We start from the raw sequence: 12,061 nt of genomic DNA on the forward strand, positions 1-12,061 counted from the left end.
CAATTCCGAGAGAGAGAGAGAGAGAGAGAGAGAGAGAGAGAGAGAGAGAGAGAGAGAGAGAGGGAGAGAGGGAGAGAGAGAGAGAAAGAGAGAGAACGGTTTGCTTATCTCACGGCACTAGAGATGGAGCAGTCCAAAATCAAGGGGTTGGCATATGGTGCTGTTTCTCATGCTCATGGTTCCTTGTAACCTGATGGAAGACAGAAATGGCTTTTTACACCTGTACTTCTTTAATTAGTTAGTTAATTAGTTTGTGTGTATATATATGTATGTTTGGAGGTCAGAGAGCAATGTTCAGGTGTTAGTTCCCTCCTTCTACCATATGGAATTAAAGTGGAGTCATCAGCTTGGTGACAAGCACCTTTACCTGCTGAGCCATCTTGACAACCCTACTATCTTTAAAAAAAGAAAAAAAGTTGTGAATTGGATGTGTTTGTGCACGCCTTTAATCCCTTAAAGCTGGTGGTGGGCAGAAGCAGGTGGATCACTTCGAGCTCTAGGCTAGCTGGTCAACATGGTAAATTCCAGGCCAGCCAGGGGACATAGACACACACACACACACACACACACACACACACACACACACACACACACACGAGTGCACATGCTCATACATGTCACGTGACAAACCTGTGAGATCAGAGAACAACTTGTGTAGTCAGTTCTCTTCTTGCATGGGTTGGCAAGCATCTTTGTTTACCTTCAGAGCTATCTTGACAGTCTCCCATCCTTCCCTTTTATTTTATATACTATCCCCGTTCCCCCTGACCCTAAAATCAAAATTACTCTCTAATTACTAATGGCAGCATCCCCTAAGCTCCATCTGGTCCAGACTCATATGAATGAAGAGCACAAAAGACATTCAGACAGACGGTAGTCTCAGCTTTCCCTTGCTGAGTTCTAGCTACCTGTGGGGCAGCAGACTTCCCCAGGTTTCAGAGGACCACACCCCAGCTCTCCTTTCCAACAGTTCCCATGGCTTTTTCACAGTTCACTCTTGCTGTTTTGCAGCACTGGGGTCTAAATTATTCACAGAGGATAAAACATCTATTTTGGGGTGATTCCTATCACATTTCACGGCGACTGCTTCCATTTTTAAAATAGCCTCAAGTGTGACTATTAATCAGGATATCATTAAAAATAATATGTGTCAGGATGACAGTCACTCTGCCCCACAAATGATGTCACCAGCGTTGAATTCCCGAACAATAGGGCATTCACCAGCGACAGCAGGACCCCAGGTAAGGGGCTTCCGGAGGGTGGAGTGTGCCCTTCATCTCTCCAACACTGAGCTGCTGGGATGGTACGGGAATGAGAGAAGTCAGCAACTGTCCGTGGGATTTGCTTTAAAATTTGCACATCCTCATATCCAGGATCCTGTTGTGGAAGAGTGTGGCTCTCTATGACACCATAGCCCAAGTTAGAAATATTGGGGGTGGGCTGGTGAGATGGCTCAGTGGGTAAGAGCACCCGACTGCTCTTCTGAAGGTCTGAAGTTCAAGTCCCAGCAACCACATGGTGGCTCACAACCATCTGTAACAAGATCTGACTCCCTCTTCTGGAGTGTCTGAAGACAGCTACAGTGTACTTACATATAATAAATAAATAAATCTAAAAAAAAAAAAAGAAATATTGGGGGTTAGAAGATGGCTCAGTAGGTAAAACGGCTTGCTGTGAACGCAAGAGGACCTGAGTTCCAATCCCTACCACCCAAGTAAAAGCTGTGCATGGACACACACGCTCATAAACCTAACATTTTGGGGAGTAGATCCCAGAAACTCATTGGCCAGCCAACCTAGCTGAAAGGTAAAAAAACATTGGACCAAGAATTAAGATGAGGGCTGAAGCCTGGTCTAGAGTGAGTTTCAGGACAGCCAGGGCTATACAGAGAATACCCTGTCTCAAAAAAAAAAAAAAAAGAAGAAGAAGAAGAAGATGAGGGCTGGAGAGATGGCTCAGCGGTTAAGAGCACTGGCTGCTCTAATCTGAGGTCCTCAGTTCAATTCCCACCAACCACATGGTAGCTCATAACCATGTATAATGAGATCCAGTGCCCTCTTCTGGTGTGTCTGAAGACAGTGAGTGTTGTGGATGTGCTGTTCTTATGAACCAAACACCTAATGAATAAAGACGCTAATCACTGGGCGAGTAGGCAGGACTTCCAGGTTGGAGGGAGGAAAAGAGGAAGAAGGTGGAAGTTAGGTTCTTCTTTTGAATGGGACAGCAGAAAGATGTAGCTGCTAGAGCTTCCTCCGTATCATGGCAGATTCGCCACCAGAGGAATCAGGTGTGTGTGTGTGTGTGTGTGTGTGTGTGTGTGTGTGTGTGTGTGTGTGTTGTTTTTTCGAGACAGGGTTTCTCTGGTTTCTCTGGATAGCCCTGGCTGTCCTGGAAAGCACTCTGTAGACCAGGCTGGCCCCAAACTCAGAAATCCGCCTGCCTCTGCCTCCCAAGTGCTGGGATTTAAAAGTGTGCGCCACCACACCCGGCTAGGAATCAGATTTTAATAAGGCTTACAAGATTAGGTTTTAGTTGTTGCACCCAGAGATTGAGTTACCATTGTTTCTGAACTAAGTTTGTGTTGCGTTTTCCTTCACGCCGAGGCTCGTCTGGGTTCAAGAGAGAAAGGTACAGCGGCAAAGCGTGGGTTTGCCTGAGGTGTTCCACAAAGGCCATTGGGGATTTGAAGAACGGGGTTGGCGTAACAACTTGCCAGTGGGAACCTAGTGAGCTGAGTAGAGAGATTTTGGAGTTCAGAGTCAGAATCTCCACGAGATAAAAAACTGGTCAGCGCATGGCCAGCCAGGTCTCTGAGGCTGAGAGTTGCTGGCACTAGAATGGCAATGTGCTGGTTCCTTTTTTAATATTTCCCTCAACAAGTGACAGCGTATTCATATACATTAAATAGAGAATACATAAATAAATAGAATTAGGATGAAGAGAATCCTAATAGAATCCAATAGAAGACCCCCCAAAGTCCTCCTGTGACTTCTGCATGCACCACACACACACACACTCACAAGAATGCTTCCTAGTATCTTAACGCATGAGTATTTTGCCTGCAGGGGTGTGTGTGTGTGTGTGTGTGTGTGTGTGTGTACCATGTGCATGCTTGGTGCTTACTGAAGTCAGAGGAAGTCATCAGATCTTCTGGAACTGGCATTACAGATGATTGTGAGCCACCCTCTGCATGTTGGGAACCAAACCTGATCCTCTGCAGAAGCAACAAGTGCTCTTAGCCACTGAGCCATCTCTCCAGTCCCCGATTATTGCATTTAAGCATGTATATTTCTGTGACTTCCCTCTTGGAGAAAAGTCAGTGTCGCTTGTCCCTCTCTACCTTTCCCTGACACCAATGTTTTTTTGAGTTGGATTCTTAAAAAGATTCTCTTGCCGTTGTAAAAAAAAAAAAAAAAAAAAAGACAATTTTTCATTTCTTACTGAGTATCTCCCGAAATTGATTTCTGCAGTTCTATCTAAAAATTAAATAATTAATCTTTCTCTTGGGGTGTGCTTCTCTCCCACCCCTTCCCCTCACCACTCTCTCTTCCCTCCCCTTGTGTGTGTGTGTGTGTGTGTGTGTGTTATCTGTATGTGTGTGTTATCTGTGCTATGTACCTGTGTGCTTACTTATGGAAACCGGAGGTTCATGTGTTCTTTCTCTATTCTCTCCACCTTAGTCTTTGAGACAGGCTTCCTCACCGAACCTCGTACTCACTACCTGGCTGGTCAGGGAGCTGCAGGACCTTCCTCTCTCCGCCCTTCCCAGCAGGGCTTGGGTTACCAATATTTGCATGCGCACACAGAGATTTCCCTGGACCGTGGGGCTCCAAACTCAGATCCTCATGCTTGAGCCCTGAGCATTGACCTACAGAGCCATCTCTCCAGGCCAAGGCAGTGCCTCTGCACTGTGCCATCCCGGAGAGCCATATGCATGCCACTAACCAGGCAAGAGGTCCAAAGCGTACTCGAAAATCTTTAAGTCATAAAACACTGGGGGCATCACAGCATGCAAACAAAATCCAAAGCCCTAGAGTCAGAAAAATTAGATTTAGCCCCCCCTTTCTGGTACCCAACCATGGTGACGTGGCTGAGTTCTTTTTCTTACTGGCTAAACTCCAATGATAATTTCAATTTCAAGGTTGCTTGGGGTCAAATGCAGTGATGTGTATAAAGGGCTGAATTATAATTAGTATTTAATAACTCTAGGGTTCTTTCTAAAGGTTGTTAAGTATGGTGTGTGTGTGTGAGAGAGAGAGACAGACAGACAGACAGACAGACAGACAGACAGAGAGACAGAGAGAGAGAAAGAGAGAGAGGTGGTATGGTGGAGGTATGGATGTGAGTGTGGATGTGTGATATATGTATATATGATGTGTATATATAGTATGTGTGGAGTGTGTGTGTGGTGTATATGGGATATATGTGTGTGGTGGTGGCGTATGTGTGTATTTATGTGTGGGTAGTATTAGTAACAGAAACATTTACCCTGAAAATTATTATGTTGAACAGATTTACTTTCATTGAAAAGGATAGAATCGGCCGGGCAGTGGTGGTGCACGCCTTTAATCCCAGCACTTGGGAGGCAGAGGCAGGCGGATTTCTGAGTTCGAGGCCAGCCTGGTCTACAAAGTGAGTTCCAGGACAGCCAGGGCTACACAGAGAAACCCTGTCTCGAAAAAACAAAAAAAGAAAGAAAAAGAGAAGGACAGAATCACCTTCTTTCCTAGGCCGACAACGGACATCGGCACAAAGTTGGAGTACTGCAAGCATTATTTTTGACTATCCATAAGCCACCAAAAAAATATGTGTTATCTAAGTTATAGCTTCAAACTAAGATCTCTGCAAGTTATCTGCAGTGTGCAAAGAAGATTGGCAGCCCACGGATGCTCCTGGCCTCATCTGCCGGAGCTTGAGGACAAATAGAGTATCTCAGAACACCAGATGACTCCCCAGATCGCTTGCCTCCTGTGCTGGGGTAAACCCGAGCGGCTTCTTGTAATCTCTGGGCTAGGAAACAGCACCCTTGGGTCTGCTCTTGAGCACGGACCACGGTAATTTTAAATACAAGGCAGCGCTTTACAATCAAACAAACCCAGATGGACAGCTCGCCCCAAGCCAGCTCTACAACCAGGACACAGATTTGTAAAGGAAAAGACAGCCAAGGCAGTTACAAAAAAACGAAAACAACCAGGGAACAAAGAGTCCCAGACTAGAAAGCCATCTAGCATTCTGCTACCCACTAAGCAGCGCATGCGCGTTGGGTTGGCAGACACCGGCTGGAGAAGGACTATAACCTGAAGGCCGTCCACAGTGGGGAGGACTATGCTCCCTCACAGCCCATTCCATCTTTTCTCTGTCCTGTCAAACATGAGGACCCCCTTTTACCAACAAGGTAGGACAAACGCAGACACGGGTTGTCTGAGACGTTCGTTCCTCTGAAACACTGCAGCTCCAGACTCTTATCAGTCTAGTCCTGATAGGCCTTCTACCTGTCTAACTTGCAAGCGCTCACTGTTAAACCATGTGTCTGTTGACCAAATATTTTTGTTTGTTGATTTTGAGACTGGTCTTGATTTCACTACAACCAAAGATAACTCTGTCTCCTGAGTGCTGCAATTACAACTTGTGCTCTTCCAGAGGACCCAGGTTCAATTCCTAGAACCCACAAAGTGGATCACAACCAACTGTAACCCCAACTCCAGGGGATCTAATGGCTTCCTCTGACCTCCAAAGAGGCATGGTGCACAAACATATATACAGGCAAAACACCCATACACATAAAATACATTTTTAAAAAAAATAAATACTTAAGGGACTTGAGAGATGGCTCAGCAGTTAAGAGCACTGACTGCTCTTCCAGAGGTCCTGAATTCAATTCCTAGTACCCATATTGTGGCTCACAACCATCTATAAAGGGGTCTGATGCCCTCTTCTGGCATGCAGGTATACACACAGATAGAGTACTTGAGTACAACAAAAAAGTACATAAATTAAACAATATTTTTAAAAGTTAAATAGCTAAGAGGTTGGAGCAGCTCAGTGTGGTGGCAGACACACTTGTTTGTTTGTTTGTTTGTTTGTTTGTTTGTTTCTGTAGGGTCTCTCTACATAGTCCTGACTGTCCTGGAACATATATATTATGTACATCAAACTAGCCTAGAACTCATGGAGATCTACCTACGTCTGCTTCCAAATGCTGAGATTAAAGGCATACACTGCCAAGTGGAGGCTGGTGGTCCACTCCTTTAATCCCAGCACTCAGATGTAGAAGCAGGTTGATCTCTGCATTCAAGACCAGTCTGGTCTATATAGCAAGTTCTGAGGTTGCATTGTAAGGTCCTGTCTCAAAAAGAAGAAAGAAAAGAAGAAAAAAAAAAGGAATGGAAAGGAAAGAAGAGAAGAGAAGAGAAGAGAAGAGAAAAGAAAAGAAAAGAAAAGAAAAGAAAAGAAAAGAAAAGAAAAGAAAAGAAAAGAAAAGGGCCCCATAGCACCCTTGGATAGCAAAGGCATTTATTTGGTGGTGCTCTCTAACACATTCTTTGACACATGTTGCAGGGGAGAGATGAAGTGGTTTCAGCAAAACAACGTGTGTTAGGGAAATGGAAATGCTGGCTCAGACCAACAACAGAGGGGAGTTAATGTCATTTCCCCCATCGACCAGATTGTATGCCTTTCTGTGGGGTAGGGACCCTGTCATACAGTCTATGAATCCCAATACTGACTAACATTTCTGCTGCTCTTTAAGTAATTCCAAACTTAACTTGACACCTCAAATCGAACCATGTGGAACAAACTCCCTCTTCCTCACTCTCACACCCACATCCTGCTAATTACAGGACAGTCAGTGATGTAATGAAACAATGGTCCAACCCAGTCTCCAAACCTAGCCAGCCCCTGGTCAACCCTACCTGGGTTACTATGACACTCCCTTCTCTTCCTCACAGAATCCTGGGTGGGGGGGACATATTTCAAGTCTTCCTAGACCTTCCAGGATGCATCACCTATCCTAATCGGACTTATTGCATTGTATGGGTGCCAGCTATAAATCCCTTTTGACCTCCCATGATTCTCAGTTCTGCCCTCGAAGGTGCAGTGTCTTTTTCCTGCTCTTATCTCTCTGTCTACACTGGGTCCAGAACACAACAAATGTCAGGAATGGTGTGTTAAAAGACACTTACAAATTTTTAAATGTGTATTAAAAAAGAAAACCATAGCCAGCTGTAGTGGAGCACACTTAATCCCAGCACTCAGGAGACAGGTGGATCATTGTTAAATTGAACACTATCCTGATCTACAAAGTGAGTCCCAGGACAGCCAAGACTACATAGAGACCCTACCTTAAAGAAGGAAGAGGAGGATGAGGAGGATGAGGAGGAGGAGGAGAAGGAGGAGGAGGACTGAAGAGATGGCTCAGTGGTTAAGAGCAATCCAATGCCCTCTTCTGGTGTGTCTGAAGAAAGCGATAGTGTACTCACATACATAAAGTAAATAAATCATTTTAAAAAATATTTTTTAAAGAAAAAAGAAAAGAAAGAAAGGGGGAAACCTGTGGAGATGGCTCAGAGGATAAGAGCTTCGCCAGACTGAGAGCCCCTGATGAGACCAGCTGCCTCAAGGTCCTTGACCTCTCTAGTGACGGAGTGGACACTAGAAGTGTTAGCCGAGTTACCCTTTCTCTCAAGTTGCTTTTGTCGAGATGTTTCCATCACAGCAGCAGAAAAGGAAATTAAAATAGATATACAAGTCAAATGGATATTTGGATATTTTTCCCTTCTGGGCTATAATAATGTATTATTGAGTGTACCTTGAAGTCTCTTTTTGACATTTTGATTTAAATAAGTAACATTCACATGACTCAAGATTTCAGTGTATGGGCTGGGCAGATGACTGGGGAAAGTGGAAATGATTTTAACAGCTAAGCCATCACTGCAGACACTTTTTTTCTTTTAATATTAATTTTTATTTTTGCCACAGGATCTCACTATGTGGCTCTGGCTAGTCTGAACTCTCTATGCTGATCAGACTAGCCTCAAACTCATAACCATCTGCCTGGCTCTGCCTCCAGAGTGCTGGCATGAACAATCTACATCACCAGGAATGTATTTTTTAAACGAATGTTGTCGAATTGTTCCTCAAAAAGGTTGGGCTAGGCTAGACCTGGTGTGTACCCTTATTCCCAGAACTCCAAAGGCAGAGGCAGGCAAATCTCTGTTCCAGGCCAGTCAGGGATACATAGGGAGTCTGAGTCTGGAGGATTAAAAAAAAAAAAAAAAGTTTGTATTGTACTGCTATAATTGGGAATTAACAACTGATCACTTACCCTACTGCCAGAAGCCACTATTTCTATGTATTTGTCCAAGCTTAGCTGCTTTCAGGTCAGTCAGTTACATAAGGAACAGTGTGGCTGTGGCTGTGACCCCATTTGTGATTTTGAGTGAACACTACTGTTTGAATTGGGTTTTATATGAACGATCTTTTCAGGAGCTGTGTCTAATTTTTTTTTTTCCTATAGATTCCTGTTTTTCTAGCATAACATCTGCAAAGCTTCCCGCTGATAAGACACTGGTAATTAAAGCCACAAATTTTAAATGTTAAGTTGTCCTCCAGCTCCGGACTCACATTCATCTTTCCAGTCTATGACAAATACCTTGAAGACAGAGCCTAACCTCCTATAACCCTGAGTACAGTTTACCCCTCATCTTCAGGGTAAACACAGGAGGGCAGCCTCGCCCTCCATCCAGAATGCCTGACCCCCAGTCCTCTGGGGAAGAACTTTCTTTCTGTAGTTACAGCAGGAAATGAGATTTGCTGTCCTGGGTCAGACCCTCCATCGATCCAGGCTAGCTTCCCATCTGACAGCCGCAACAGGAAACATAGAATAGACAATCCCATTACCCTCTTTGCCATAAGCTTCCAAGGTGAGGGCTCTGCCCGTGAACCTCCACCTGAGATCTAGCCTCCTCAATCTACTTCACTGTGGGACACAGTACTGGGTGATGAATGCTTTGGTGTTGGGGGTTGGGGGGGGGGGGGCGGGTAGGGGGCAGCGCCCAGCTTCCAGGTCAGGAGAACAGGAGATTGAACATACAGAATTCACTCTTCCTGATTCTCTTCCCATATCTATGTTACCTATGCTCTATATTAATTAATTAGACATGGTTTAAAATAGTAGCACAGGGCTGCTGAGATGGCTCAGCCGGTAAAAGCACTGACTGCTCTTCCAAAGGTCCTAAGTTCAAATCCCAGCAACCACATGGTGGCTCACAACCATCTGTAACGAGATCTGATGCCCTCTTCTGGTGTGTCTAAAGACAGCTACAGTGTACTTACGTATAATAATAAATAAATCTTTGAGCTGGAGCGAGCAGAAGTCCTGAGTCAAATTCCCAGCAACCACATGATGGCTCACAACCATCTCTACAGCTACAGTGTACTCATATACATAAAATAAATAACTCTTTAGAAAAATAAATAAATAAAATAGTAGGACAATGTCCCTGCTTTTAGTTCTACAACTCCTGTTGTTGTTGGGTTTGGAGAGGGTTTTATTTTTGTCATTTATTTTTATTTGTGTGTGTGCATGCTTGTGAACACAGAAGTAGAAGGCCTCTTACAGAAAACCATTCTCTCTCTATGTGAGCCCCAAGGCTTGAATTCAGGCTGTCAGGCTTGGTGGTAAGTGCCTTTCCCTGCTGACAGCCATGTCATGGCCATGGGAACCGAATAAGTGTACAACAAAGACATGCTTCTAAGGAAATCCTCTATCCGTAAATCCTGATTGGTGAAGTAACTTGGCTCAGATGTTTGTGGATTTTAGGCCTAAACGCCCTATAGGATACTAACTCAAGTCTAGTCTGTGTCCCTGATCAATCAGTCTTGGGGTGTGGTGTTCAATAAACCATCCCTATTTGACTGAGATTGGTGTCTGAGTGTTTTGCGAAGTGATTCCCAGACCCCCAACTCATGTTCCTTAAAGTTACTTTTGTTGCTACTTCATAACTTTAATTTTGCTACTCTAATTTTTGGAGATAGAGTTTTGCCAAAGGAGTTGAAACTCACAGGTTGAGAACTGCTGGTCTACACACTAATACAGATACTGATATTACAGACAGACAGAAGCCACCAAGCTCAGGCTTGTCCTGGTTTTGTCTGTTTTGTTTTTTGTTTGATAATCACTTTCTTATTTTTTTTTATCTCTTGATACATTCTCTTTAAATTGCTTTTGCATTCTACACATTTTAATTGTGGCTGGTTTTGATCTTTTTTTTTACAAGTTTTTTTTTTAAAAGATTTATTTATTTATTATATGTAAGTACACTGTAGCTGTCTTTAGATACCAGAAGAGGGTGTCAGATCTCATTACAGATGTTTGTGAGGCACCACGTGGTTGCTGGGATTTGAACTCAGGACCTTCGGAAGAGCAGTCGGTGCACTTAACCTCTGAGCCATCTCTCCAGCCCTGGTTTTGAACTTTATCAGAAAGGATTAACATGCTGGAGAGATGGTTCAGTGGTTAAGAGCACCGACTCCTCTTCCAGAGGTCCTGAGTTCAAGTCCCAGCAACCACATGGTGTGGTGGCTCACAACCATCTGTAAGAATCTGATGCCCTCTTCTGGTCTTTCTGAAGGGAGCAATGTTGTACTCATATACATAAAATAAGTAAATAAATCTTTTTTTTTAGAGATTAACACTGTGCTAACTCTATTGTGTTATGTTTATTGCCCTTCAACAGGAAGTTTCTAGATTCGTCCTTCTTCCCTGAAAATAGGTCTGCTTCATTCACCCTTCACCATGATCTTCCATGACAGGCTTACGCAACAGCTTAATCATACATTATGCTGATGGCGGACATCTGTGTTGTTTCTACCCTGCATTACTGCTCCTCTTGTGAATACACCCTTGCTCCCCATGTGTGCAGGTTTCCCCAAGGAACGAATCCAGGAGAGAATCTGCTTCACCTGTTACCATTGCCAGCCTCTTCCCACGGCAGTTATGCTAACTTGTATCAGCAGAGTCTCTGTGCTCCTTGTCCTTAGCAATGCTGGTGAGTTCAGACTTTTTAAAGGAACTATTGAGAAGCACTACTGATGAGGACAGGAGAGAGAAAAAGCAAGCAGTTTAAGGATGATACCTTGATTTTGTGGCCTGGGCCAGAAGCTGGAAATGTCCCTTGGTCCAACCCTGGCTAGAGGCCAGAAATGTCAAAAAATATTTGGGGGCTCTGGTCCCTGGTCTGGTTCCTTAATGATTTTAGGGTCTCAATTCTTAAGGCAATTATGTTATAGGGATTTATAGCCTTGGGGCTCTTGAAGATGGACCCCCTCCCTCATAATCAACACCAGAGCCTACCTTCTGTTTCCCTGGCAACAGTCTCTCCGTATGCTTTAAATTACCATATAAAGATAAAGGATGCACACCTTTAATGTCAACAGAGGCAGGTGAATCTCTGTGACTTCCACGCCAGTCAGGGTTACATAGTGAGCCTTTTCCTTAGTGTCAAGGGTCAGGGCCGGAGTGAGGAGGGATGGGAGGTGTTCTTGGCAAGGAGGGGAAATCTTTGTAGCCCACAGCATTTGAGTAGATCGTGGGTAGAACTGTGTATTTCCTCTTCTTGCTCTCTGAATCTTTCTCATACTTGGTGGGAAATAATACCCTTTGGTGTTCTTTCCTAAAGCATCCTTGCACAGCTTCCAGGGATTGTCCAGACCGGGAGCATAGAGCGAATGAAGAAAAGACAGACACAAAGACACAGTCACACTGGGATCGGGCAGATCAACTGGGCTTTCTGACGGAGAAGCCAAAGGGCCCCAAAGCTCAGCATGTTTGTTGTATAGAATTAAACAGCAGTGAGGTTACTGCATACAACTGAATAGGGAGGCAGAGTTATTAGATACAGATAAACAAAGAGGTGGTGTTATGGTGTACTGCTAGATCAAATGGACAGGTTTAGCTATTCTCAGTGAGGGCAGCCTCTGTAGGGGAACAGTCTTCAGACAGTAAATATTGAGAAGAGAGAGAGCTATAGGGTACATAATCAACACCCCCACTCAAAGCCCC

The sequence above is a fragment of the Mus musculus genome, chromosome 14, assembly GCF_000001635.26.
Source record: "Mus musculus strain C57BL/6J chromosome 14, GRCm38.p6 C57BL/6J".
In the NCBI taxonomy this organism is placed as follows: domain Eukaryota; kingdom Metazoa; phylum Chordata; class Mammalia; order Rodentia; family Muridae; genus Mus; species Mus musculus.